This window comes from Geotrypetes seraphini, chromosome 1, assembly GCF_902459505.1.
Source record: "Geotrypetes seraphini chromosome 1, aGeoSer1.1, whole genome shotgun sequence".
Classification (NCBI taxonomy): Eukaryota; Metazoa; Chordata; class Amphibia; order Gymnophiona; family Dermophiidae; genus Geotrypetes; species Geotrypetes seraphini.
Genome location: NC_047084.1, coordinates 378,237,332 through 378,264,942, shown reverse-complemented (window position 1 = coordinate 378,264,942; position 27,611 = coordinate 378,237,332).

Below are 27,611 nucleotides of genomic sequence, written 5' to 3'. Positions count from 1 at the left end.
AAGCACAAATATCTTTGATCCCATGTATAGCTTCCATTTTCTTTTTCCATCTCACTTGCTCCACATTTCACCCTATTGCCTTCCTTCACTATTTTATTGATTTAATTTTCCATACCATTCTCCCAGGGGAGCTCAAAATGGTTTACATGAATTTATTCAGGTACTCAAGCATTTTTTCCCTGTCTGTCCCGGTGGGCTCACAATCTTTCTGGGGCAAGGGGGGGATTAAGTGACTTGCCCAGGATCACAAGGAGCTGTATGGGTTTGAACCCATAACCTCAGGGTGCTGAGGCCATAGTTTTAACCACTGCACCACACTGTCGCCCATACTAAATTATATCTCTTCCCCCCCCCCTTTTTTCTGGCTTACAGAATGCTCCCCAATGTTATCATCCCTCTGTCAAAAACCAGAGGGCTTCCTTATTTCTATGCAGCACTGTACAGTCATGAAGGAGACAGTCCCTGCTCAAATAAGATCACAGTCTAATCAATCCAGACAGACAAAAAGGATGCCAGGGTAGAAGGTTACAGTTAATGGGTGATGGTTAAACTGCTGACTAGGATGATGAGCAGAGGAAAAAGTTTGATTCTGAAAGACCGCATGGGTGAGGGGAAGAGAGGGAGGTAGACTGAGAAGGGGAAGAGTTGTCCAGACTGTGGGGCTCCCTAGAGCTGTGGAGCCCAGGGCAGTTGCCCTGTTTGCCCTCCCCTAATGCCAACCCTGGGTGTGGCTGCTCCCTTGAGCGATTCAAGGGCATTAAAACATTCCCATTTTTGTTTTCCATTAATTTCCTGATAATTCCTAACATTCAGAAAAGAAATGGAAAACAAAGTTGAGAATGTTATAATGCCCTTGTACAGGGGCATCAAAACCTGTACCTCTCTTTATGCAGCCTAGCATTCTTCTGTTATAACCACCACCTTGTCATATTGATTCACCACCTGATATCCTCAGACACTATCACCTAGAGAATGATACGGTGACTGTTACCCGCGGCTAGCTGCGGGTAACCCGCCAAAATGGGAAGAAAAAAACCTGGTAGCTGCAGGTAAGGGAACAAGGCCATTCACCGCCACATGGAGCAGTGAATGGACTTCTCCCCGCAGTTAAGTGAGGCAACACACGCAAAATACATATTACCCTTCGTGACTGCATAGTCCAGCAGCCCCCTCCCTCCTTCCTATCAATCGCCATGGTCTGGGCATCTCCCTCCCTTCCCCTCACCTTCTCTGGCAATTTTCATTTTTCTGTCTCTGAGTGGCACGAGCCTTTAAACAAGTCATGCGCGGCTGCCTGAAACTTCTCATCTGATGCAACCGGAAACAGGAAGTTGTGTCAGAGGAGAAGTTTCAGTGCAACCGCACGTGACTTCAGAAAATGCTTGGTCTGCTTGGAGACAGAAAAATGAAAGTCGCCAGTGAAGGTGAGGGGAAGGGAGGGAGATGCCCAGACCGCGGCGATCATGAGGAAGGGAGGGGGCTGCTGGACCACATGAAGGGCGCTGAAGGGAAATGGAGAGAGAGGGGGAGGGGATGGAGGAACAGACGCTGAAGGAAAATGGGTAGGAGAGAGGGGAGAAGACGCTGAAGGAAAGTGGGGAGAAGAGAGAGAGGGGAGCACATACTGGATGGAAGGAGGGGATAAAAAAAAAGGGCACATGTTGGATTGGGGAGACAGATACCAGATCTGAGGGGAGGAAAGGAGAGAGATGCTAAAAACCACTGGGGGGAGGGAAGGAAAGATGGAAGGGAAGAAGACAGAGATGTCAGACTATGGAGGGAGACATGGAAGGGAGAGGGACAGTAACAGAGCAGATACCATATGGAAGAGGCAGAGAGAAGGCAGACAGTAGATGGAAGGAACAGAATGATGAGAAGATGAGGAACCAGACAATAAAGGTAGAAACCAGACAACAAAGGTAGAAAAAAAAATTATATTTATTTTCTTTCTTTTTTTGCTTTAGGATAAATTAGTGTATTAGTTGATAAACATTTATAAACAAAGCCTTGCCAGCTGAAGATTTCTTCCTCTAGTTCAGCAGCCAGAACTTTGATTTATAATATGACAATTGTACAGAATATTGTTTCTTTTTATACTTTAATAAAATAAGTTCAGTATAAAACTATTCAAGGCTTGTGAGGATGGGATCAGATGGCTTGCAGGGTAGGGGTAGAGACAGGGACTGAGCTTGCGAAGATAAAGCGGGGATGGGGAACAAGCTCACAGGAACAGGAATGGGGGGAATGGGGACAAATTTTTTCCATGTGTCATTCGCTATCACTTCAAGGAATCTCCCAAGCTGTGCTTATCAGCTCTTGCCTCCAATCCTGTATATCTCTTTTGGATTTCAATAATCTAAGTGCACAATTTTGCATTTCTTCACATTAAATTTTAATTGCTAAAACATTAGACTGTCCTAATTTCTGTAGATCTCTTCTCATGCTACCTTATCCTTTTTAATATAGATAATATTGTTCTAGTGGTTAGAGCAGCTGCCTCAACACCCTGAAGTTGTAAGTTCAATTCCCATTGCAGCTCCTTGTGGCTCTAGGTAAGTCACATAACTCTTCATTGCCCCGTGTAAACCATTTTGATTGTGTAAATCACACTGAAAAAGTAGTATGGGGATGGTTTGAAAAGTTTGGTAAAAAAAACAAGTTAAACAACGTAGTCTCCATTGAGACTACAATGAAAACTCGCTGGACTGTGTATAGCGAGCCAAGCGAGTTTCCAGTTTTTTCGTATCATAGAAAAAATAGCTTGCAAAAAAAAACCCTGGAACCTCACAGGACTAAGTGTATAGCCCTTGAGGGAGACTATGGGCTCCTTTTACTAAGGTGCGCTAGCGTTTTTAGCGCATGTAGGATTTTAGCGTGTGTTAAACCCGCGCTACGCTTCTAGAACTAATGCCAGCTCAATGCTGGCGTGAAGGTCTAGCGCGTGTGGCAATTCAGCGCACACTGTTCCGTGCGTTAAAGCCCTAATGCACCTTTGTAAAAGGAGCCCTATGTTGTTTAACATGCATTTTTACAAAATCTTTCAAACTAACGTCGTATATCAAGTCTCATCCCATTCACCCTTAAACCAAGATAAACATCTTGAACAGAAAATTTTCCATATAAAGGATAAATAATATTAAACAGAAACATTACCCCTCCACCACCATCCCCTTTTACTAAGCCGCGGTAAAGGTCTTTACCGTGACCTGGAGCGCAAAATGCTCCGACACTAATCGGACACTCATAGAATTCCTATGAGCATCAGAGCCACATCAGATCATTTAGCGCTCTGGGCTGTGGTAAAAACCTCTACTGCAGCTTAAGGGGTAATACAGTACAATCAGCTAAGAGAATAGAAAATTAAAGACCACAAAAAATGAAAAGGGAAGAGGTGGGAGATGGAATCCTATAGAAAATCCTAGAGATAATTTAAGGAAAAATAAGAGAAAAAAAAAGAGCAGACTGCTCTTTTTACAAAGTTGCAGTAGCAATTCCCGACATAGTAAATGCGTTGAATCCCATAGAAATTGAATGGGCTTTATTGCATTAACTAAGTAGGAATCACTACTGGAGCTTTTTAAAAGTGACCCTATGTCAAACCTACGTAAATGTCCCTACAAACTACATTTTGTGTTACTAAGCCTCGGTAGAGGTTTCTACCACAGCCAGGAGTGCCAAATGTTCTGATGCTGCTCCAATGTGCATAGAATTTCTGGAAGAAGTGGCTTTAACCACTGAGCCACAGGAGCTTCCTTTTAGGCAGTGATTCCTGCCATATGAGATGATATCTTAGGAGATCAAAGCCATCTCAGGGTAAAAATAAGTTTCCCTCTGAACCCTGGAAAGGGCAGAGGGCAGAGAGCAAATGCAAATGGCAAAGTCCACAACCCATACTCTCTTATGAGATCAAAAAGAAACTGTTAAGATACTGGGGAGTGGGGTGGATTTGAACCCATGACCTGTGGAAGATGTGCCTCCATTTAGGCAGGGGTTCCTATTATTTTTAGTGACATTCTGCTATCTAAGTGCATATTGATGTCAAGATCGTGCATCAGCCATGTCCACTTGCTCTGAACCACAGCCATTGTAAGTAGGATTTATCTTCTTATTTTATTAAACCTTGGGAATGAGGTTTAGTATGCAATACATTTGTTCATGTGCTTTGCTTCAGTAATGCATTATTAAATATCGTTTAACCTTAATATCAAACTGGAGTATTCTTTACCCTCAAAAAACAAAACCCATACCACTATATCTGGACGCCTCCGGCACACCTAGCCCATGCCTAACTCGTACCTAGCTAGTGTCAACTCATGTCCAAAAATAGACCTGGTTTTGCAATGCCTAAATTTTAGCGAGAATGTAGATGCGTTAGGATGCTGAGCGGTATAAGATTCTGTAAATAGATGTCCATATTAAAACTTGCCTCACCGACATGAAGAATTGGATGACAGACAACAAATTCCAACTTTATGCTGCCAAAACTGAACTTCTCTGGATCAGAAAGAAGAACATTAATTTCACCTGCCCAATAATATCTTGGGATTCCATACTCTTGTACAGTCTTGGGTGGTACCTCCCTTATACATATACTCTCAGGAAAAGGGTCAGTTAAACTCCAATAATATTACCTCTAAATCAGAACCCCATATGAACAACAAACCTCCCCTCTGCAACACTAACAGGCTTTAATTTCACACACACACAAGCCAATCACACAACAGGTAGTAACAGGGAAAAAGAAAGGTGGAGAAAAAGCCTCAGTTCAGGTTCATCTGGCAAAAAACTCCACCTTTCAAGGCTAACCATGTAGCTTTGAATAGTAGGCAATGGAATTTGAAGTATACTCTGGCTTGTATTGGGAGCCAGTGTGAGTTGTGGTATGCCTCTGTGATGTGGTCATATTTTCTCAACTAATAGATAAGTCTTAGGGCTGTGTTTTGTATCGTTTGAAGTTGTTTTATCGTTGTTGCTGGGTAGGAGAGATATAGGGCTCATTATACAAAGGCGCGCTAGCGGTTTAATGCGCTAAACCGCCGGACGCACTAGCCGCTACCACCTCCTCTTGAGCAGGCGGTAGTTTTTGGCCAGCACAGGGTTAGCGCGTGATGAAAAGTCACGCGCGTTAACCCCGCTAGCGCACCTTTGTAAAAGGAGCCCATAGTATGTTGCAGTAATCTATTAGGCCTAGGATTAGTGATTGAACCACGAGTTGGAATTGTTTTCTGTAGAAGAATTTTCGAACTTGTCTTGGGTTTCTCATAGTGGCAGATGATGTTTTTATTATTTTGTTGATTTGTGGTTGCATGGTACAACCTCTGTCTGTCAGCACTCCGAGGAGTTTTAGTGTGGGTTGAATGGGGTATGAGATCGAGTTTATTTACCAGTAACGCAACAACAAAAATTACTGTAGGTTTGAAAAATATAGAAAAATGAGATGGAACTGGATTCATCTGAAATAGCTGAGGAGTTGGTCCATTTGCTGTAACCATGAACATAAGAACATAAGCATCGCCTCTGCTGAGTCAGACCACAGGTCCATCGTGCCCAGCAGTCCGCTCCCACGGCAGCCCTCGAGGTCAATGACCTGTAAATTATTTATTACTCTAAAGCATTTTGTACTGTATAGTACCCCTCTGTTTGTACCCTTCAATCCCCTTTTCCTTCAGAAACTTGTCTAGTCCCATTTTGAAACCCAAAAGCGTACTTTGTTCTACTACCTCCTCTGGAAGTGCATTCCAGGTGTCCACCCTCTGAGTGAAGAAGAACTTCCTGGAATTTGTTCTGAATCTGTCTCCCTTCAATTTTTCCGAGTGCCCTCTAGTTTTTGTTGCCCCGGCAAGTCTGAAGAATCTGTCCCTCTCTACCTTCTCTATACCCTTCATGATCTTGTAAGTTTCTATCATATCCCCTCTAAGTCTCCACTTTTCTAGGGAGAAGAGCCCCAGCTTCTCCAATCTCTCAGCATACGAAAGGTTCTCCATGCCCTTTATCATTTTTGTTGCTCTTCTCTGGACCCTCTCAAGTACCGCCATATCCTTCTTAAGGTACGGCGACCAGTATTGAACGCAGTACTCCAAATGCGGTCGCACCATCGCCCTATACAGCGGGAGGATAACTTCCTTGCTTCTGGTAGCGATACCTTTTTTGATAATGGCCAACATTCTGTTCGCCTTTTTCGAGGCCGCAGCGCATTGTGCCGCCGGCTTCATTGTTCTATCCACCATAACCCCCAGGTCCCTTTCTAGATTGCCTTGCCCCAATAATATCCCCCCATTGTGTAATTGAAGGCTTGTAGTATTGGAATGTTGGCTGATGTTTGTAATAATGAACTGCAGAAAACAGGTCATAGAATAGTTCTAGAAAAGTGGGGGTCTGTGAGGCTGAAGCTTTGAAGTATGAAGGAGTTGCTGAAAAGTTCTCAGCCCAACCATCCAAACTTCCTAAATTCTGAGCATCATTTTGCCACTGTTTTTTTTTTTTTTTAATCTTTATTAATTTTCAAATATTTACAGTGCAACACACAGGTATAAGAACATATAACAAGTCAAAAAAAAGCACATTCAACTTACAGATATTCAAAATCAATCATTTTATCCCACCCACCCATCGATTAATCAATAACATAAATGTATATACTCTTTCAATAACCTACACTTATTTAAAATAATACTGCTGAAAAGAATGTTATTTCATTACGTGCCAATTTGCAGAAATGGAATTCTACGTTTTGACCTTGTTTCAAATCATTGACTGAACAATATCCATGTCATTCTCTTCTCGGCTGGGCTGAGAACTTTTCCGCACCCCCTCGTAGAAAGGGAGAAGATTGGATCGGAATTGAAAAGATGAAATTGAATAGCTAAATTAATTAATAGGATGCTTTTGAGAGCTTATTTCATAAAGCATAATGTGGGGTGAGGTTGAATGATTGTCAAAATACTCATTCTGACTTATTCCTGGTGGCACCGAAGTCTTTCAGGAGCCAAAATTTGTCATTCATGAGCCTCCCAACCTACAGATCCACGATTCATGCAGATTCCTGTGGTCCCACCCAGTGATTCATAGATTGTGGTTCAAAAGGTAATTCTGATTGAGTGAGTTGGCCCCTTTCTAGTGTCAGCAAATGTGCTGTACATGTGTAAAACTTACTTCTACTTTGCTGTACATGCAGAGCAGAGCACAGATCATACAAGAACACAGTGCAAATCATATTGCCCTCCGTATTTCAGCACCTCAAGTAGCACATACTGTTTTAAACAGCAGGGTTCGTGTGAATTTTTCAAAGTACTTAAAAAACTTGCATCATTAACTAGCCACCTAGACCACAGAGAGCCTAGAGAGGGTGATTCAGGATCTCTCTTTGCTAAAACTTGTCTGTGAATTCTTGGCATTTTTTCCCTATTTCCTTAAAACAAATAAACTCTGCTTTCTTTCCTTTAACCTTAATCATTATTAAAGTCAGAGCAGCTCTTCTAAGAGATATACATCATGTTGACCAATTCACTCCTTACCGCAAGGAAAAACAAAGTTTGTAGTTACATTTTTTTTAAAGAATGTTGATTTCCTACACATATTTCAGAAAAGAATATCAGTGATATTTGCTCTTAAAAAAAGATTTTTAAAATTTACTTTATATGTGACAATAATTTTAATAATTCTGTAATAGTTTGAAATAGAGAATGACATGGGGACAAATTTGTCCCCATCCACGCAGGAACTCAATTTCCCCGATCCGTCCCTGTAAGTTTTGTCACTGACCCTGTCTCGGCCCCATTCCTGTAAGCTCTGCCTTAACTGCACAAGCCTCGAACACATGCTTTTAAAGTGTTTGAGGCTTGTGCAGATGAGGACAGAGCTTGCACGAATGGGACAGGAAAAGAATTTGTGGGGGCAGGATGGGAAAATGAGTTCCCACAGGGATGGGAAAAATTTGTCCCTGTGTCATTCTCTAGTTTGAAAGTCCAAACAGGCATTTAGGAGTCCTTTTACCAATCCGTACTAAAAAATAGCCAGCGCTATCCCTAGCTTGCGTCTTTCCAGCACGCTGAGGCCACTTTTAGTGTGGCAGGAAAAAGGCCCCATTTTCCACCTTTCCAGTTAATGGCCATGAACTAGTTTCCCCTTTAGTGCATGGTCATTAGCTTGTGAGGCCTTTCTACCACTTATTTGTAGGTAGTAAGGGCTCATGCACTAACCACATAGTTAGCAGGTGGCGATGTAGCTATACTAACCAGTTACCACTCAACACACCTACTCTCCACCACAGACCTGCCCCCAGGAATTGTAAATGTATTTACACAGGGTGCATTTACCTGCAGCTGATGCAAGTTTTGTGATGCTATTTTAAAAAAACACGTGGAGGGGCATTTTTGATATGACATCCACATCAGAGTTTGGACATTTTGCAGAAGATGCACAAAAGTAAAATAGTGAAAATGACCATTTTCAAAACTGCAAATGACCATTTTTCAGATGTCCATAGCTTACCACAGCTTAGTAAAAGGGCCCCTTATTTCAGAGTTATTTTATAAGAAAACAGAGGTGCCATTAGGGCTCGTTTTCAAAAGAGAGAACTGTCCAAAAAGTGGCTTAAAGGGGCAGATGGATGTTTTTCTCGCCCAGTGCTTCCAATTCATTATTTTTGAAACCTATTTTCTAGCTGGATATCCATGCTGTTCATCCACAGTTCATCTAAATCTCAAGTAGAGAATGACACAGTGACTTACCCGCGACTAGCCGTGGGTAGCCCACCGGAACAGGGGAAAAATCAACTGGTTGCTGCAGGTATGGGAACAAGGCCATGCACCACCCCATGGAGCAGTGAATGGCCTTGTCCCCGCAATAAAGGATCGAGAGATCCGATGGAGAGATGGCTTCTGGGTCAGCCACATGCAGCATGCAAGAGCCTTTGCACACATCCCTGCAAACAAGTACAGCTGAAGGCAAGAAGGCACAGCCCACCTAGAAGGACTGTTGAATTAACTGGGATCCCCAGCTGACCCGGAAGGCTTCCCTCCAACGTCAGCTCTGACATTGGAGAGAAGCCTTCCGGGTCGGCTTCGGCAGAGGGGGGCATACCCAGATGGTCGGCCCTGAAGGAAACAAGTAAAGAAGAGAGGAGACAACATGAGACAAAGGGAGAAAGGAGGGGGGAAGGAGTGCATTGGGACATGAGAGGGGCACAAATTTGGGACAAAAGCTGGAAGGCAGGGAAGGAGACACGAACTCGGGAAACAGAAGGAAGGGACATGAACTTGGGACACGGGAGGGAAGGAATAGAAAGGGAGAATTGTTGGGCATGAGTGTGTGAGAGAAAGGGAAAAAGATGGTGCACATGGGGAAAGGAAGAAAGAGGAAAATTGTTGAGCACAGAAAGAGAAAAATTGGACCAAGATAGAGAAGAGTGAGGTAGAGATGCATGGGACAGAGAAGGATGAGAGGGAGAAATGTTGGCTATGGTTGTGAAGAGGGAACAGTGGGACAGATTGAAATGAATGCAAGGGGGAGGAATGTTGGACATAGTGATGGAGGGATATATGTGGCATGGGGCTGGAGAGGGGTGATAGAAGGAGAAATGTTGGGCATGGGGCTGGTGGGCAGTGGTGAAAAATGCTGCACATTATCCAGGGGATGAGAGAGGGAGAAATATTGGATGTAGCCGTAGAGAGAGTGGGAGAGATTCACCATGGATATCTCTTTCCCCATTCCCTGTACACAGGGGGATGGGATCACAGAATGGTGAAATGATGAAGGCAGGGAGATGGGCACAGGGGAAATACTAGAAAAGGACTTTTAGGAGACATAGAGAAGGGAGATACTGAACATGGGGAACAATACATACATAGTGATAGAAGATGGATGGTGAGGAGACCCTGGCAATTGAGTTAAGAAAAAACAAAAGAAAACAGAGACCAGCATGATTTGAAGAATAAAATGATGAGACAACAAAAGGTAGAAAAAATAATTTTATTTTCTATTTTGTGATTAGAATATATCAGATTTGAAATATGTATCCTGCTAGAGCTGGTGTTAGACATAATTGGGGACCGCAAAGCCCAGGCCATGCTTCTTTAGCTTCCTGCTGGCTTAGGGCTCTCTCTGACCAGGGGCAGTTGCCTAGTTACTTTCCCCTAACACTGTTCCTATCATGTGTGACTGCAGTATTCTGTTAGCATGATTTTTCTGTGTAGCATTCTGTAATAATTTAGCTTATTCCGTTTTCTCATTAGTGGAGGGGATATTTGTGAAGGGGAGAGGAGACAGCGCTTTTGTTGATCCTTGCTGTGTATTATTTGTGTTTATAAAATGACAATTGTGCATAATATTGTTTCTTTTTATACTTTAATAAAATAAGTTCAGTATAAAATCATAACTATTTGAGGCTTGTGCGGATGGGATCAGATGGCTTGCGGGGATGGGGACCGAGTTCATGAGGATGGGGTTGGGGCTGGGACTGGACTGAGCTCGTGGTGACAAGGATAAATTTTTTTCCCACATCATTCTCTAATCTTAAGGAGGCAAGTTAGAGGCATGGTGTAGGTGGGACTATGATGAGCTTATGGATGACCTGGATGGTTTTCTGCCATAATCAAATATATAAGAACACAGAGCACAGTTTGGATATTTGGGACTAGACCTGTATTAACAACAAATGAGGACAAAATCTTGACCAAACTGACTAGACTGGAGGAATGTAAACATAAACCTCCATGCTCTCCCAGTGGTCACTGACCTCCTTCTACCCCCCAAATATGTAAATGAAACAGTACATATTTGCCTATATTCCAGCTTCAGATGTTATGGGCAGTCCTAGTAGAGCAACAAGCAGGTCTCTGGAGTAACCTGGTGGTTAGTGAAGTGGACTACAGCGAAGGGGACTCAGGCCCTTATCCTGCTTTAACTAGAACACGTGTGATGGATGGAAGGTGTGAGCCCTCCAAAACCCAACTAAAAACTAGTGTACCATCATATCGGTGCCACCTGAAGACATAAGGGCTATTGGTGTGGAATATAGTTGAGTCCAGAAGGTATTGGGTGAGTTATGGAGAGCTCACCATACAATATAAGGGGGATATGAACATAAGAACATAAGAACATAAGCAGTGCCTCCGCCGGGTCAGACCATAGGTCCATCCTGCCCGGCAGTCCGCTCCCGCGGCGGCCCGAACAGGTCACGGCCTGTCTGAGTCACCAGAAGGGGCCCCCTTGCCACCTTGGTTTCCCATTGAGTTCTATCTTCCCATCGAAGTCCTAACCCTCCGGTCTTGCACATGCACGACCAGAGCAGGCCGCGACCCCTGGTTAGCTTTCTATACCTGTGTTACATCTCAGCACCTCTCTCAGTATCCCACGATCCCCCTATCCCTCAGGAATCCGTCCAATCCCTGTTTGAATCCTTGTACCGTACTCTGCCTGATCACTTCCTCCGGTAGCGCATTCCAAGTGTCCACGACCCTTTGGGTGAAAAAAAACTTCCTTGCATTTGTTCTGAACCTATCTCCCTTCAGTTTCTCCGAATGCCCCCTCGTGCCTGTTGACCCCTTCAGCCTGAAGAATCTGTCCCTATCCACCCTCTCTATGCCCCTCATGATCTTGAAGGTCTCTATCATATCTCCCCTGAGCCTCCTTTTTTCCAGAGAGAAGAGCCCCAGCCTATCCAACCTCTCGGCGTATGGGCAGTGTTCCAGCCCTCTTACCAGCTTCGTTGCTCTCCTTTGGACTCTCTCAAGTACCGCCATGTCCTTCTTGAGGTACGGCGACCAATATTGAACACAGTATTCCAGATGTGGACGCACCATCGCTCGATACAATGGCATGATGACTTCCCGCGTCCTGGTTGTTATGCCCCTCTTTATGATGCCCAGCATTCTGTTGGCTTTTTTCGAGGCTGCTGCGCACTGTGCAGATGGCTTCAGTGATGCATCCACCAGCACACCCAAGTCTGTCTCAAGACTGCTGTCTCCCAACATTGCCCCCCCCCAATTTGTAGTTGAACAACGGGTTCTTTTTCCCTATATGCATGACCTTGCATTTTTCCACGTTAAAGCTCATTTGCCATTTGTTTGCCCAGTCTTGTACCTGGTTTGTACCTGGGACCATTTTATGTGAAGGTCACTACAGAGCTCCCTAAGGTGCTCCACTGCACTGCTAGGATGCCTGTGTAACCAGTCTACTAAAACTGATGACCCCTCCTACATCCCAGTGGCTAGTTTTGTGTATTTTTCTTTTGGACATTTTTTTTCAACATGGTTCAAACAGACTAAATGCCAAAAGAGGAGAAATCAAGTGTTCAATATGTCATACAAACTGACTACTACTTGGTGAACACATCCAGAGCGGTGCATATCGCAGGTAACGTTAGAAGGGCATTTCTGGATGCCATTTTTTCTTTAATCATTCGGCATACGCACAATGTAATATAGAAATAAGTCTTGAAGACTAAACATTTTTACTAATATCATCTCGGCATCAATTCAGACTCCTGAGGCAGGCTGGTCAAGGGCCGAAACACAATCGTATCGAGTCTTTCTATTCAATAAACGAGATTGAACACCATTCAGTCACCTTTGTTGTTTTCATTCTACTACTTGGTGAACAACAGAAAGTGATAATGATGTTATCAAAATGAGAAAAAAGACCTCAAGATGCACTGGGAGGGGAAAGGGCTGCCATTTGATTGGCTCAAGGCCTTAAGTCCCTCCCAGTGCATTCCAAGATGCACTGGGAGGGAGAAGGGCGACCATTTGAAAAGGTGGCTCTATCGGCAGGAGGAAGTGGACATCTTTTCTGCTGATTTTCCATCCAAAAGTATAAGGTGGTGTGGAGAGATTTTTTTTTTGGGGGGGGGGGTGGAGGAGTATGTGGGGTATCAGGCTTAGTGGGAGGGAGTTCTCTTTGGAGGGAGTATTGGTGGGTGTATTGGTGGGTGGGAGGCAGAGAGGAATCGTGGATCTCCCTACTAGTTCAGCTAATCACAGCAGGGGAATTCTCCTGCCACGATCAGCTGATGGCAAACTGTGGACTATTTAGGTTTTTTTAGTTTGAAATTTCTGATAGAGTAGGACAATTGGGTATGACAATTGGTAAGACAAAAATTGGTCGAAAGATCCTGCAAATTGTCACAGACCCCTTTGCCAGAGGCGTGATTCTCTCCCGGCACTGTCACATGGGCGCCGGTGAGAGAATCCAGGCCTTAGTCTTTTAGGACCTGGTGCAATATTTATGGTGCATTTTTCCACACATAAGGTTGCTGCTCTTCGAGTCCTGAGAGTTAGTGCTATTATGATATGGTAAGGTTCCAACTCTTTTTTTTTTTTTTTGCACAAGTTTATGCATAGTGTTTTGCAGTGGCAGGATTGTGTATTAGCCTTACTTAGGTGATATCAAAACACTGCCACCAGAAGCTGCCTCAAAGTGGGAGACATCAGCCGCCCGAGGAGGTGCTAGCTACCACCTAAACTTCTATAGCTTAACTACTGCTAAGAGCATAAAATAAATGAAGTGGACCAAGCATGGCTGCAGATATACTAAGATCATCGAGATAACCGCTCACTGCATATATGCCTTTAGCTTAAACAGCACGCAAGCCAAAATAACATAGCTGTGTGCTGTTATAGTAAACTATATAAATGAACTGCTTGCCACCTGTATGCCACTAGCCTAAATGTATCATCACAGCAAATTTATGAACTGCTGAACGGGTTGTATGCTAGATTAACTTGTGTGATAGACTAATTTAAAATAACTGCTAGATGCTTAACTATCTCGAAAGGTACGACTGCTTTCAAGGCAGGTAGCAGCACAAACACTAAACTAGCAAGTCAACCTGGAAGTTTGTCTGACTGTATGTTAATGTAGATACACTCACCACAAACCACAGCAAAGACAGAGTCCTCAGAAAAGAAGGTTTCACTAGGACAACGCCGCACACAAAACAATGTGCTTTGGAAAGGGCTCAACAGGGAGAGGACATGCGACAGAAATACAGAAATAGAAAAAAAAACGAACAAATACATACCAACCAGCAAGCACAAACACAAAATACACCATGGAGAGGAGGCCTACTGAACATGAGTTCCTAGGCATGGGTCCCCGAAGTGGCATCAGAGAGAGCGCCAATACCAACATGGACAACCAGGGAAGTAAAAAAGGTAAGGGGAAGGCAAGGGGCACTTGTGCGCAGCAAGGAGAGGAGCGGGGGAGGGGGGATGGAGAGGAGGAGGGGTGACGCGCCCTTAGGAAGACCACGCCTGGGGCAGACTGCACCCCCTTACTACACCACTGGCTGCAATGGTGGACTTCAGGGACCACACATTGGAGAGCACTGGCCTAGGGCATTTATGTTTGTTTATTTAAGATTTGATCTACCGCTCCTGCATTTTACTGACCTAATGTATCAAACTAAAATGAAATTAGGTACTTGAGAAAAACTACATTTTACATTTACATGTGTATGTGCTAATTTTTCCATGCACAAAGGGGCTACAGAATTGCCCTTCGCATGTTTAGTAAGAGCTGCTGCATACAACATAGAACTTTATACCTAGGGTTCCCAGATTTTATGTATGTAAAATCCAGACCCATAGACCCACCCGCAGGCCCGCCCAGTTCCACCCATCCCTAATCTGTTACACCCATGCAACACCCCAGATGTATGGTAACCCTATTTATAAAGGAGTAGGGGTGAAACATATGGCCTCCAACAACAGCAAGAGTCCAAAAGTATAAAAGGTTTTCATACAAAAGAGTACTTCCATCTACATCCAAAGGCCCAACTAGGAAAGCATATAGAAGTACTCCTTTTGTATTAAAATGTTTGTTTGTTTTTTGGGACTCTTGCTAGGGTTGGAGGTCATACATAACTTTAAACATATCTCTGGTCTATTTTAAGTTAGATGGCAGCCCTGCCATTGAATATTGACCTCTGTTAGTACAACAAAGCCTCTGTAATCCTTCCTCAGTCATATCATATCCCTTTCCCCATTGGTAGTTATCATTTTAAGACTTGAGAGGGTAAACCACTGACTGACACTATTATTGTCTCTAGCTTATGTGGATATGCAAGTCTTTTCTACAAAGTCCTATCTAAATAAAGCATCCGTTCTTAAATAAAAATACTATAGTTCTGTTTCACTTAGGTTTTTACTTAGATATATGATATATTTTTGGTTGATTCTGTCTTTCTGCTTATGATCTCAAAGACATTTAATTAAGCTGTCTGCTGTAATCTGTTTGATATAAATTCCACACTGCCATTGTGTAATAATGCCACTCTTCCTCAGATGGATTTAGTGATATACTCATATTCCTCATCAACGTCTCTTAGCTTGTTTATAGGACAGCATTTGCTGTTTATTAAGGCTGCCTGTGGACTCAATACTCCAGGTGAGGTTGCACCATGGAGCGATACAGAGGCATTATAACATTCTTAGTCTTGTTAACCATCCCTTTTTATTAATAGTTCCTAGCATCTTATTTGCTTTTTTGGCCGCTGCTGCCAACGGCCAAAAAAAGGGAAGGTGGAAGGTTTCATCGTATTGTCTACAATGATACGCAGTTCTTTTTCATGGGTGCTAACCCCCAAGGTGAACCTTAGCATCTGGTTACTATGATTTGGGGCCTGCAAAAATTCAAATTCATGACCAACAGACCTCCCTGTTCTCAATCAGGTCAGTGAGCTCACTATATATAAAGACAAACTGCAGACTTCATAGCATACCCTATAGAAAGCCAAAGCTGTCAAATGTGGAGCCTTTTCCAAAATACTTACAAGGGGACACAGAAGTGTTGGCATTCCATGTGTAACTGTCCAGGTTTACAAACCTATACATGTATGTGTCATCCATTATGCAATGAGGTTGGAAATATTTATTTACTTTTTAAAAAAAAAATTATTATTTTAGAAGCAGAAATACAAAATGAGGTTATGAAGAATGGCTTCCCCCTGCCCAAAATGAGCACCATTTAGAAATTTGTGAGTACCTTTCAGCTGGCAAAAAAACTGATGGTGAAATGATTCCCTATAAATGTGTATTCTCTTTGTAAAATGGGAGACATGTGAATAGAGTTTAGTCCCACCCAAGTACAACCCATCATGCCCTCTTCAAATATCAGCATGGTGTAGCTATCCACATGTCAAAAATAAGGAACAAGATCTGGATGAAAGATCAGTTTAATAGACAATAACAATAAATATAAAAAGTGCAAAAATAGCAAGCTAGGAGCCTGTAGGAAACAAAGGACCCAACACTGTGTTTCAGCGTAAATCGCCTTCTTTAGGATACAGTTAACAGATTTGTAAAAGTGAATTTAGACAGACATTTATGCTATTGTATCCATAAAGAGTCAACTTTATCTCTTAAAACAATTGTCAAGTTATTGTGGCTTCCCCCCATGTATGTCTCAATAGCAGACTATAGACTTTTCCTCCAGGAACATTTCCAGACCTGTTTTTAAAACCAGCTGTTAACCGCTCTTACAATATCCTTTGGCCATGTGTTACAGAGGTTAACTATTCTCTTGGGGTAAAAAATATTTCCTCCTATTGGTTTTAAAAGTATTGCCCTGTAACTTCATTGAGTGTCCCCTAGTCTTTGTAATTTTTGACAGAATAACAAAATCAATCTACTTTTACCCATTCTACACCACTCAGAATTTTGTAGACTTCAATCATATCTCTCCTCAGTCGTATCTTTTTCAAGCTGAAGAGCCCTAACCTCTTTAGTCTTTCCTCATATGAAGAGTTCCATCTCCTTTTATCATCTTGGTTGCTCTTCTTTGAACCTTTTCTAGGTTCTGCTATATATATTTTTTGAGATAAGGGGAAAAGAACTGAATGCAGTACTCAAGGTGAGGTCGCACCATGTATCAACACAAAGGCATTATAACATTCTTGGTTTTGTTTGCCATCCTTTTTCTAATAATTTCTAGCATTTTGTTTGCTTTTATGGGCGCTACCACACATTGGACAGAAGGTTTCATCATATTGACACCCAGATAGTAACCTTAGAATGGCGTCTAAGTGCAATTAGGTATGTAACTGTCATTTACCCCCTGTGAGTGAAGGTGGTCCTTCATATTCCACAGCCAGACAAGATTGCAAAGGTAAAACAAAACTCTTTGTTAACTCAAAGCTGAGGTCTGTTACTTCATAAGTACAGAAAAATGAAGGGTAAAGTCTCTTTAGATTCAAAGAAAATCAGAACATAGGCCTGTAGGTGACAGGCCCCAAAACATAGTTTACACAGTTACTCTCTCAGGTACTCCAGTGCTGATCTAGCTCCAGCCAGGTCTCAAGAACAAGATTCTTACAAGTATGAAATTGCTTACCTCAGCCAGATTAGGGTAGCTACACATAACTAGTAAAGGCATATCCCCAACTCTGATCCTTTCCTGGCTCCACCCCTTCCATGTCATTTCATCTTTGGGCAGGACTATGGGTATTAAAGTGGTCCTGATTCTATGAAGGAGTATTCTTAAGAGAAAGGAGCAGTGTCCTATAAAGACTCTCTCACCCCCCTCCCCATTTTGGCACTTAACTACCATTTGAGTGCTATAACTTAAGCGCCAAATTAGTGCCTAACTTGTACACTGTATAGAATTAGAGGGCTAACATAAACGTTTTGCACAGAAATCAAGTGTGGACAAATTCTGTAGCTGTGTGATGATACCGAGGTGTAAGAAGCAACCTGGAAATGTTATCATAGCTAAAGGCTGTGGTTTTTGTTTTTGTTTTTCCAGCTCATGTGTCAGAGTGAGCACATTTAGGGGGTAATTCTATAAAGAGGATGACAATGTTTAGGATCCAAGAACATGTATACATATGAGTGGGAGACAAAGTGCAACAAGGCTGGGGCACACAGTTACTTGCATAAATTATATGCTATTATAACTTATTCACATATTTTTTAGCAATCTAATTGCAAGCACTTAGAATTGCTCTGTGGTTGGTAGATGTGTTCATGCCTAAAACAATGACATATATTTACCCTGTGCCTAGCAAGATGTGTGGATAAATTCAAATTGGTGTCAATTAACACCAAGAATTCATTGTTAGCGCCCAATTATAGGCTAATTGTCTCATTAATCAAATCTGCGTGTGCAATTTTGAGCGCTATATATATAGAATTACGGGGGTTCTTGCCTATGATTAGTTGCTTATGAAGAGTATCATGCAGTGGCCTAGTAAGAGGGGGCCACCTTGGGTACCCATTCTTTTCTCTGACCCCATTCCTTCTCAAACCCCGCCATGCACGTGCGCCCCTTCCCTTGTACCTCTTCAATTTTCCTAGCGCAAGCAGTTTCACGAACTTGCTGCCCTCGTCACTGTCGGCTCTTTCCGATGTCACTTCCAGGTCCCGTGCCTAGGGAGTAACATCAGAGGGAGAGCATGTTTATAATGTTGCTCGTGCTGGGAAAATTAAAGGAGTATGGGGGAAGAGAAGGGGGCGTGCGATAGGGGGGGGGGGCAGAAAGGAGTGGGAGGTGTAGAGGAGGGCAGGGGAGGGTCCCCACCGCTCCGGGCGCTATTCATCCTCGCTACACCACTGGTATTATGTTCTTTCTTTTCTTAAATGTAAATATTAAATTTTCAAGAAGATTATATCAAAAGAAATGACACTGTGGACTTATTCAGCATTCAGGATCCCACTAGCTTAGAAGGTCAGTGCTCCCTTAACGACTTGGCGGAATGAAGCAAAGACAAAGCTTCTCTTCCTCCGCCCCACCCCCAAAAAAAAAAAATTCTCTAGTTATAAATGTACTGACCTTAGCATTCCTTCCCTAGCCTTTCTCAGTAGGGAGCGATGAAACAAATCATTCCTTTCTCTCTTCTAGTGTCTCCCAAACCCGTTCTGGGGAACCTCAGCCAGTCAGGTTTTCAGGATATCCATAATGAATATGCATGGCGTAAATTTGTATACCAAGGAGGCGGCAGTGTATCTATCTCATGCATATTCATTATGGATATCCTGAAAACCTGACTGACTGGGTTATCCCACGACAGGTTTGGGAATTACTGTTTTATTCCATTATGTTCTTGAAGCATAGACGAGTGGTGCCCTTGCTGTATAGAATAGGTCAAAGAAAGTGCAACTGATTCCAAATAAGTACAGAGACAAAGCTTATTGATTCCCAAAATCCGACATGGCTTATGTTTCTGCAATAATATCTGCCTCAGGGACATCTGAACGGTTTATGGATATCAAGGCTCCATAATCTGCAAGTAAGATAGTAAATACAGAAAATGAAACCCTTAGGTCCCTGCGGATTAGCTGTCAGAGAAGCTGTAAAAAAAACTTAAACTTCAAACTCTGCTATCATAAATAACAGTGAGTGGGGCTGGTAGCAGCATCTGACTGGACTGAGCTGAGCCAGATTTAAAAATTATTTTTGTTTTTTTACAACATAACTGTTGTAAGCTTGTGTTATTTTTGGTTTTACAACTTAGCTGTTCCTCCCCTCAAATATTTTCTTACAATATTAATTCTTTGACTAACAATGACTTTGACTTAGGTTGACCTAATATAAAAACATCGCATATCATTTTTATTGCTGGTTGACGTGAACAACCTTCTAATTAATGGCATGTTTATAGAAGTGACCCGTTGTATATAATAAGAAGTTACATTTAGTTGAACTCAGCATAAAAAGGCTTGATAACAGTGGCAACAAACTGGATATTCTTAAAACAGCATAAAACAGGCTTTCTGTTCTATAACCTTATCACTCACAGAGGTCACGGTTTCCACTGCAGCAAGCCAGTTCTTCTTTCTTGCACCTCATCCTTGCTTCTCTGCTGTTAAACATGTGCAAAAGCAAATGTAGACCATGGTCAGTATTGGATTAAACACTAAGGGGAAAATTCTACTGTATAAGAGTCACCTACAGTTAGGCGCAAAAACTTAGTCTGCCTGAGATAGTGTTGTGAGTCGCCGGTGAGTGAGAATACAGCTCTGGTAGTTTTTCCTGTCCGTGAAGCTGCCTCTTTGTTTTTCTTTTCGGTACTAGCTGCATAGATCCACAGGGGCTAAAGTGCTTCCCAATGTTATTGCTTTTATGTGCTGGGGGGAGGCGGGATCTCTGCTGATTGCCTCTCCACTGCTAGAGGGAGACTAGCGATCAGTGCCTTTACAATGGCAAAATGAAGATAGCTTATTGATTATGAAGAAGGCAACTTTTGCTGTCAAAACTTGAATCCTTGTTGGGACTTTATAACAGGATTTATCTTTTAATATAGACTGATGAGACCTTATAACACAGTACCTGGATAACTTCATCCTCTGTCTTCCTGTCTCCCCTCCTCTCCCTCCAGACTGTTCTGGCACTAAACATAAGAACTTAAGAATAGCCTTACTGGGTCAGACCAATGGTCCATCAAGCCCAGTAGCCCGTTCTCACGGTGGCCAATCCAGGTCACTAGTACCTGGCCAAAATCCAAGGTGTAGCAATATCCCATGCTACCAATACCGGGCAAGCAGTGGCATCCCCCATGTCTTTCTCAATAACAGACTATGGACTTCCAGGAACTTGTCCAAACCTTTCTTAAAACCAGCTACGCTATCTGCTCTTACTACATCCTCTGGCAACGCGTTCCAGAAGTTAACTATTCTCTGAGTGAAAAAAAATTTCCTCCTATTCGTTTAAAACGTATTTCCCTGTAACTTCATCGTGTCCCCTAGTCTTTGTAATTTTTGACGGAGTGAAAAATCGATCCAGTTGTACCCGTTCTATTCCACTCAGGAATTTGTAGACTTCAATCATATCTCCCCTCAGCCATCTCTTTTCCAAGCTGAAGAGCCCTAACTGTTTTAGTCTTTCCTCATACGAGAGGAGTTCCATCCCCTTTGCAATCTTGGTCGCTCTTCTTTTCTAGCGCCACTATATCTTTCTTGAGATAAGGAGACCAGAATTGAACGCAATACTCCAGGTGAGGTCACCCCATGGAGCGATACAGGAGGATTATGACATTCTTAGTCTTGTTAACCATCCCTTTTTTAATAATTCCCAGCATCCTGTTTGCTCTTTTGGCCGCCGCCCCACATTGGGCAGAAGGTTTCATCATATTGTGTACAATGATACCCAGATCCTTTCCTTGAGTGCTAACCCCAAGGGTGGACCATAACATCCAGTAACTGTGATTCAGGTTATTCTTTCCAATGTGCATCACTTTGCATTTGTCCACATTAAATTTCATCTGCCATTTGGACACCCAGTCTTCCAATTTCCTAAAGTCCGCCTGCAATTTTTCACAATCTGCATGCATTTCAACAACTTTGAATTGTTTAATGTCATCTGCAAATTTAATCATCTCACATTGCCCAAATACAAACAGAATGTGATTATATTTTTTTTAAGATATTCAAAACATTATTGAAAAATTGACAGGGAGAAAACACCCTCGGTGGGGCTAGTGCTCTGTATTTATAACAGTGTACTACAAACTTCATAGAAACATAGAAACATAGAAAGATGACGGCAGAAAAGGGCTATAGCCCATCAAGTCTGCCCACTCTACTGACCCACCCCATTAAGTCTGAGTACTAATGACCTAGTTCCTTAACTCGACCCTCGTAAGGATCCTACTAGGGCATCCCATTTATTCTTAAAGTCAATAACGCTGGTGGCCTTGATCACCTGCTCTGGAAGCTTGTTCCAGTGATCTACAACCCTTTCTGTGAAGAAATACTTCCTTATGTCACTTCCTACAGACTCAATCATCATCAATAAAACTCCCAAACATTTTACAATTTTCATTAAAATGTATAATACTGGACCAGTAAACATCTTAATTTTTCATAACGGAAATAAAGTCAGCACTTATCATAAGAACAAATCTACAGGGACCTCTGTTTCCTCCTTTTTAGATTCCAAATCAATCAATATTCTAGTTCACTCACTAATTATCTCAAAATTAGACTATTGTAACTCTCTTTTCATCAACATAACCCAAAAAGAAAAGAGACGGCTTCAAATAATCCAAAACACCACAATCAAACTAATTCATAAAGCAAAAAAATATGATCATGTAACCCCACTTTTTATTAAATCACACTGGCTCCCTATCTCTCATCGAATCACCTTTAAGTTATATTCTTGGTTTATAAAAGATTAATCTTTAATGAGCCTCAATTCATATCAAAAATGATTGTCCCATATAATTCTTCTCGCTCTCTACGATCGTCTTCATTAAATCTGCTTTCAATCCCATCTTTGAGGGTTATCGGCACAAGACGAAATGATATGTTCTCAGTAGTGGCACCTTCCTTGTGGAATGCCCTTCCAAATTTTATTAAACTTGAAAAAGATATCACTTCTTTTAAAAAAATTTTAAAAACATATTTATTTCAAGATGCATTTGATTTATGATAAATATATTCCAATTTCCTGCATTCTTATAATAATCAACTAAAATTTCTAATATATCTATTCCATTTTTTACCTAATGTGCTTCCCTTTTTATGTAATTTCACTAAATATTACAATTGTAACTTTTTCCCCTTTTACCTACTCATTCATGTATGTCCAAATCCTCTGTCTAATGTCTTGTCCCATCATACTAAATGTAATACCAAAATCTGTTGGTTTTTAATTTGTACATCGCTTAGATATTGTAATAAGCGATCCATCAAATGTAAATAAACTTGAAACTTGAAAGCTTCATCAGGGGAATGCTGTCCCCAAAAATGTATATATCAACATGCATTTTTTGACTGCTTGCTAGCATGAATATTCCATGCTCTCACATAAGAACATAAGATTTGCCGCTGCTGGGTCAGACTAGTGGTCCATCATGCCCAGCAGTCCCAGCGCCCTAATTGAGACTATCACTACCTGCGTATGTTCCGGTTCAGCAGAAACTTGTCTAACTTTGTCTTGAATTCCTGAATCATCTGAAAAGAAAAACATGCTGATGTCACTCATTACTACAAAAATGTTGCTCTTTACTACAAAAATAACAGCAATGAACTATAGGCCGTGGCAACCAGATACACTTTCAAAAACATCAAAAACGTAAAGATATACCTTGAAACAGCCAGCATACTTTGCGATGTGCAAGACCATTGTACTAGAAAAGCCTAAAAAAGGTTAAGGCAGTCAGAGATGATTTTTAGTAGTAATATAACTCCTCTTTTGATAAAAGCTCACTGGCTACCAATCAGTTACAGAATTACTTATAAAATTGCCCTCCTGTCATTTAAATTCTAAAAACTAATGTACCAATCTTCTTAGACAAATTGTTGACTCCCTATCCATCTGCTTGACCACTTAGATCAGTTGATCAATCATTACTTTCCATTCCATTTCTGAAGATAATTAGTACTAAACGCCCAGACATCTTTTCAGTTACAGCACCACAAATATGGAATGCATTACCTGCCTATATTAGAGAAGAGAACATGGAGAAGTGATTCAAAAGCAAACTAAAATGATACTTATTTAAAGATGCCTTTAAACTACCATAATTAATAGACAGGTTTGCTAGCTTTTTCTTCAAATTATTCATTTCTATTCCCTATCCAAATTGTATTTTCCCTTAAGTGTATTCCTATCCAATTATAAAATGTATTTCTTCCCCCTTTCCTCTCGGATCATGTAAATTGTTTTTTGGGGGGAGGTTTTTTTTTTTTTTTTTAATTTATGGTAATATGTTTTTTTATGTTTTTATTATCTGTTTATTCCTTTTACTGCTTGTACATCACTTAGGATTTGGATAGGCAATTTATCAAATTTTAATAAAAACTTGAAACTTGATATCTGGATAAAGCTGCCAACAATTCAGATATGGCCCAGGTGAGCAACACAAGACCAGGTAGGAGCTGCTCCCATCTGGATAGGTGCTGCTGCAAACTGGGTCTGTAATTTATGTTTTCTTGTAACATATGTTTTTTCATTCACTATGCAAGACTTACCGTGTCAAGCAGAACGACTCTAGGCCCTGTGACTCTCTTGTAATTGCATTAAAATATGGGCTTTCCACCCAACCCTTGGGGCACACCAAGTCAATCTTGTTCTCAGACTATCTTCAATGAATATGTATGTGATAGATTTGCACACAATGGAAGCAGGACATGAAAATTTATTTCATATGCACATAGAAAATGATGATAAAGGCCATTGGCCATTCCAGTCTGCTTGTCCATACTATCTAATAAATTCCACAATTCTTTCTTCTCCCTCACAGGTCCTCTGTGCTTGTCCCCTGCTTTCTTGAAATAAGATACAACTCTGTCACCACCACCTCTTTTAGGAGACCATTCCAGGGATTTACTATCCTTTCTGTAAAGTATTCTCTGTAGGTTATTCCTGAGTTTGTTGCTTTTCACCGCCATCTTATGCCCCTCTTCCAGATTTTCCCTTTAATTGAGAGTCACCTGTGTATTTATGCCATAGGGACATTTAATTGTCTTTATCATATCTCCCCTCTCCTACCTTTCTTCCAAAGCATACATTTTGGGCTGGATTCTACTGTATAAATGGCACTGAGAAATGGGCACTGGTAAAGATTGGCACTAAGTCTGAGCCTATAAAGGGAGTGCACTCTTTACAGAATTGCACTTGGTGTTGATTCCTGCCACTACCTTTGAGTACCAGGCTTACATCTGCTGAAACACACAAAAAAACCTTAAAAAAGACTAAATCGCAAGTAGGAAAGCTCTCTCCAAATTAATGAGAGCGAAACGGAGATCTTCCGTAGCCACCATGATACCTTGCTATTGAAGCTAAGTAGTTTAAGATCTATATATGGAAGTTATAAACTCCGACAGTTCTATTTTAGAATCATAAGTTATAGAATTTCATAGAATTATTAAAATTAAAAATAAAAAATTTTTGAGATAAAAACTATCTATAGTGGGTTTCTGATAATATGGAGCGTATACTGGAGCAGTGAATAAAAGATCGATGATAGCTCACCCTATGGTTATCAGCTTGTAAGACATATCGAGCTTTTAGCCGTGAGCGCTTGAAACCCTTTCTATACTCTCCTTGAGCTCTTATTAGAATCCTTTCCTACTTGCGATTTAGCCTTTTTTAAGGTTTTTTTGTGTGTTTCACGACTTTTTGGAGGATATTTACATCTGCTGAAACCTGGTATAAATACTGGCATCCAAGTTGGATGTGCTGACCCATAAGAACATAAAAATAGCCTTACTGAGTCAAAGCAATGGTTCTTCTAACCCAGTAGCCCATCTTCATGGTAGCCAATTCAGATCACTAGTACCTGGCCAAATACCAAAAAGAAGCAACATTCCATGCTACCGATCCAGGGCAAACAGTGGCTTCCCCCATGTCTTTCTCAATAACATATATAGACTTTTCCTCCAGGAAATTGTCCAAACCTTACTTAAAACCAGCTACATTAACTGCTCATACTACAATCTCTAGCAACACGTTCCAGAGCTTAACTATTCTCTGAGAGAAAAAATATTTCCTCCTATTGGTTTTAAAAGTATTTCCCTGTAACTTCGAGTGTCTCCTAGTCATTGTAATTTTTGATGGTGTAAAAAATCGATTCACTTGTACCTGTTCTACACCACTCAGGATTTTGTAGACTTCAATCATATCTCTCCTCAGCCATCTCTTTTCCAAGCTGAAGAGTTATAATCTTTTTAGTCTTTCTTCATATCAGAGGAGTTCCATCCCCTTTATCATCTTCTTCGCTCTTCTTTGAACCTTTTTTAGTTCCACTATATCTTTCTTGAGATAAAGCGACCAGAATTGAATGCAATGCTCAAGATGAGGTCGCACCATGGAGCAATATAGAAGCATTATAACATTCTTGGTCTTGCTAACCATCCCTTTTTTAATAATTCCTAGCGTCTTGATTGCTTTTTTTGGCTGCCACTACACATTGGGTGGAAGGTTTCATCGTATTGTCTACAATTTTTTTTTTAGGGGTGCTAATCTCCAAGTTGGACCCTAGCATCTGGTACCTAGATTTGGGTTATTCTTCCCAATGTGCATCACTTTGCATTTGTCCACATTAAATTTCATCTGCCACTTGGACGCCCAGTCTTCCAATTTCCTAAGGTCTGTCTGCAATTTTTCACAATCTGCATGCGTTTTAACAACTTTGAACAGTTTTGTGTCATCTGTAAATTTAATCTCACTACTTCCAGAGCTGCAAGCCAAACATTTTAAACCCGACAGGGAATCCGTGTTTTGTCCATGGCTGCATCACTGCAAGTTCAAAGCAGAATGCATTACAGAATAAAACACGTAATGCATATTCATTGTGGATAGCCTGGAAACCTGAGTGTTGCTATCCCAAAGGCTGGGTTGAAAATCACTGCTACTCTAGCCATTTTTTCCCAGTGTGTGAGCAGAGCAATTAAATGCTGGACATCTCAACTCTATAGACTAATTGAAAGCAGCAATATTTCACTCCAGCTATGTATAATTGTGAAGCAAGTGAAAGTTCTGATAGTACATGCTGATATATGTACAGTATGTGTTCTTTATCATCAATGACTGTTGACCCTGGGTTTCTAAAGTGAGCAGAAGATGTGTTTGTCCCTGTCAATAGAGGAGAGTAAGCAAAAGAAAGTTAACTTGTTTGTTAAATAGAAGAAATTTAATTTGGATTCAAATCTGCTTCTCTTTAACGTTATATGGTGGAGTTTTTTCTTTGACCCATGAAGCATAACTAAGATCTTTTCCTCCACCATATTTAAATGTATGGACCCTAAGGGTATTCTAGTCTGATAGTTTTTTGTATAGGTGTGGAATAATTTGTAAATTACTGTAATTGAAATCACCCATTATTATACTGTTGCCCAATTTGCCAGCTTTCCTAATCTCTGAAAACATTTCTTCATCTGTCTGCTCATTCTGTCCCGGAGAACGGTAGTATAACTGTGATCATGTGACTGCGCCGAGCAGTCACTAACCATCACACATCTGTCCCCAGGTACTTCTGGTATTCTCCTCGCCTCCAGGCACTGTTAGAACAAACACAACACTGTTAAAACACACTTATTCATACTCTTTTAAAATCCATGACCAGGTCCCTCCAGGCTCCTCCTGGTCATCACTGAGTCCTTCCTGGACCCTCACTGGCCCTCCAGGTCTTGGGCAGCTTCCGGTACTATTTACCAGTTTCTCACCGTGGGCCCTACCGGTCCCTCAGCTGGTCACTTGCAAGTTACCTTTGGCCAATGTTCTCTGGGTCTACCAGGCTGCTTCCTAGGGAGTCTTCTGCCAGCTCCCAGTACCATTTACCAGTCTCTACATCAATTGCCAATGGTCCTACTGGTCTATCTGCCAGTCACTCACCAGAACCCTCAGCCTTGGATCTCAAACTCTTCCTGCATCTTGTGGGGCCACCACTGGTCCTCTGTTCCCCGACCTCTTGGGTCCCCAGTGGGTCCTGAAAATTTCACCAGTCCCACCACCAGTTGTAAAGCCTGAGTCCAACATGGACTTCAAGTTCTACCAGGCCCTCTGGATACTTCTTCTTCCAGACCCTTCCAGTTGTGCTGGTGTCTTTTCCTGGACTCATGCACTGATTTCTCTCCCTGTCCCTCAGCTGCCTTTTCATGGACCCATATCCTGAGTAGAGAATGACACAGAGACAAATTTGTCTCCGTCCCCACAGGAACTCAATTTCT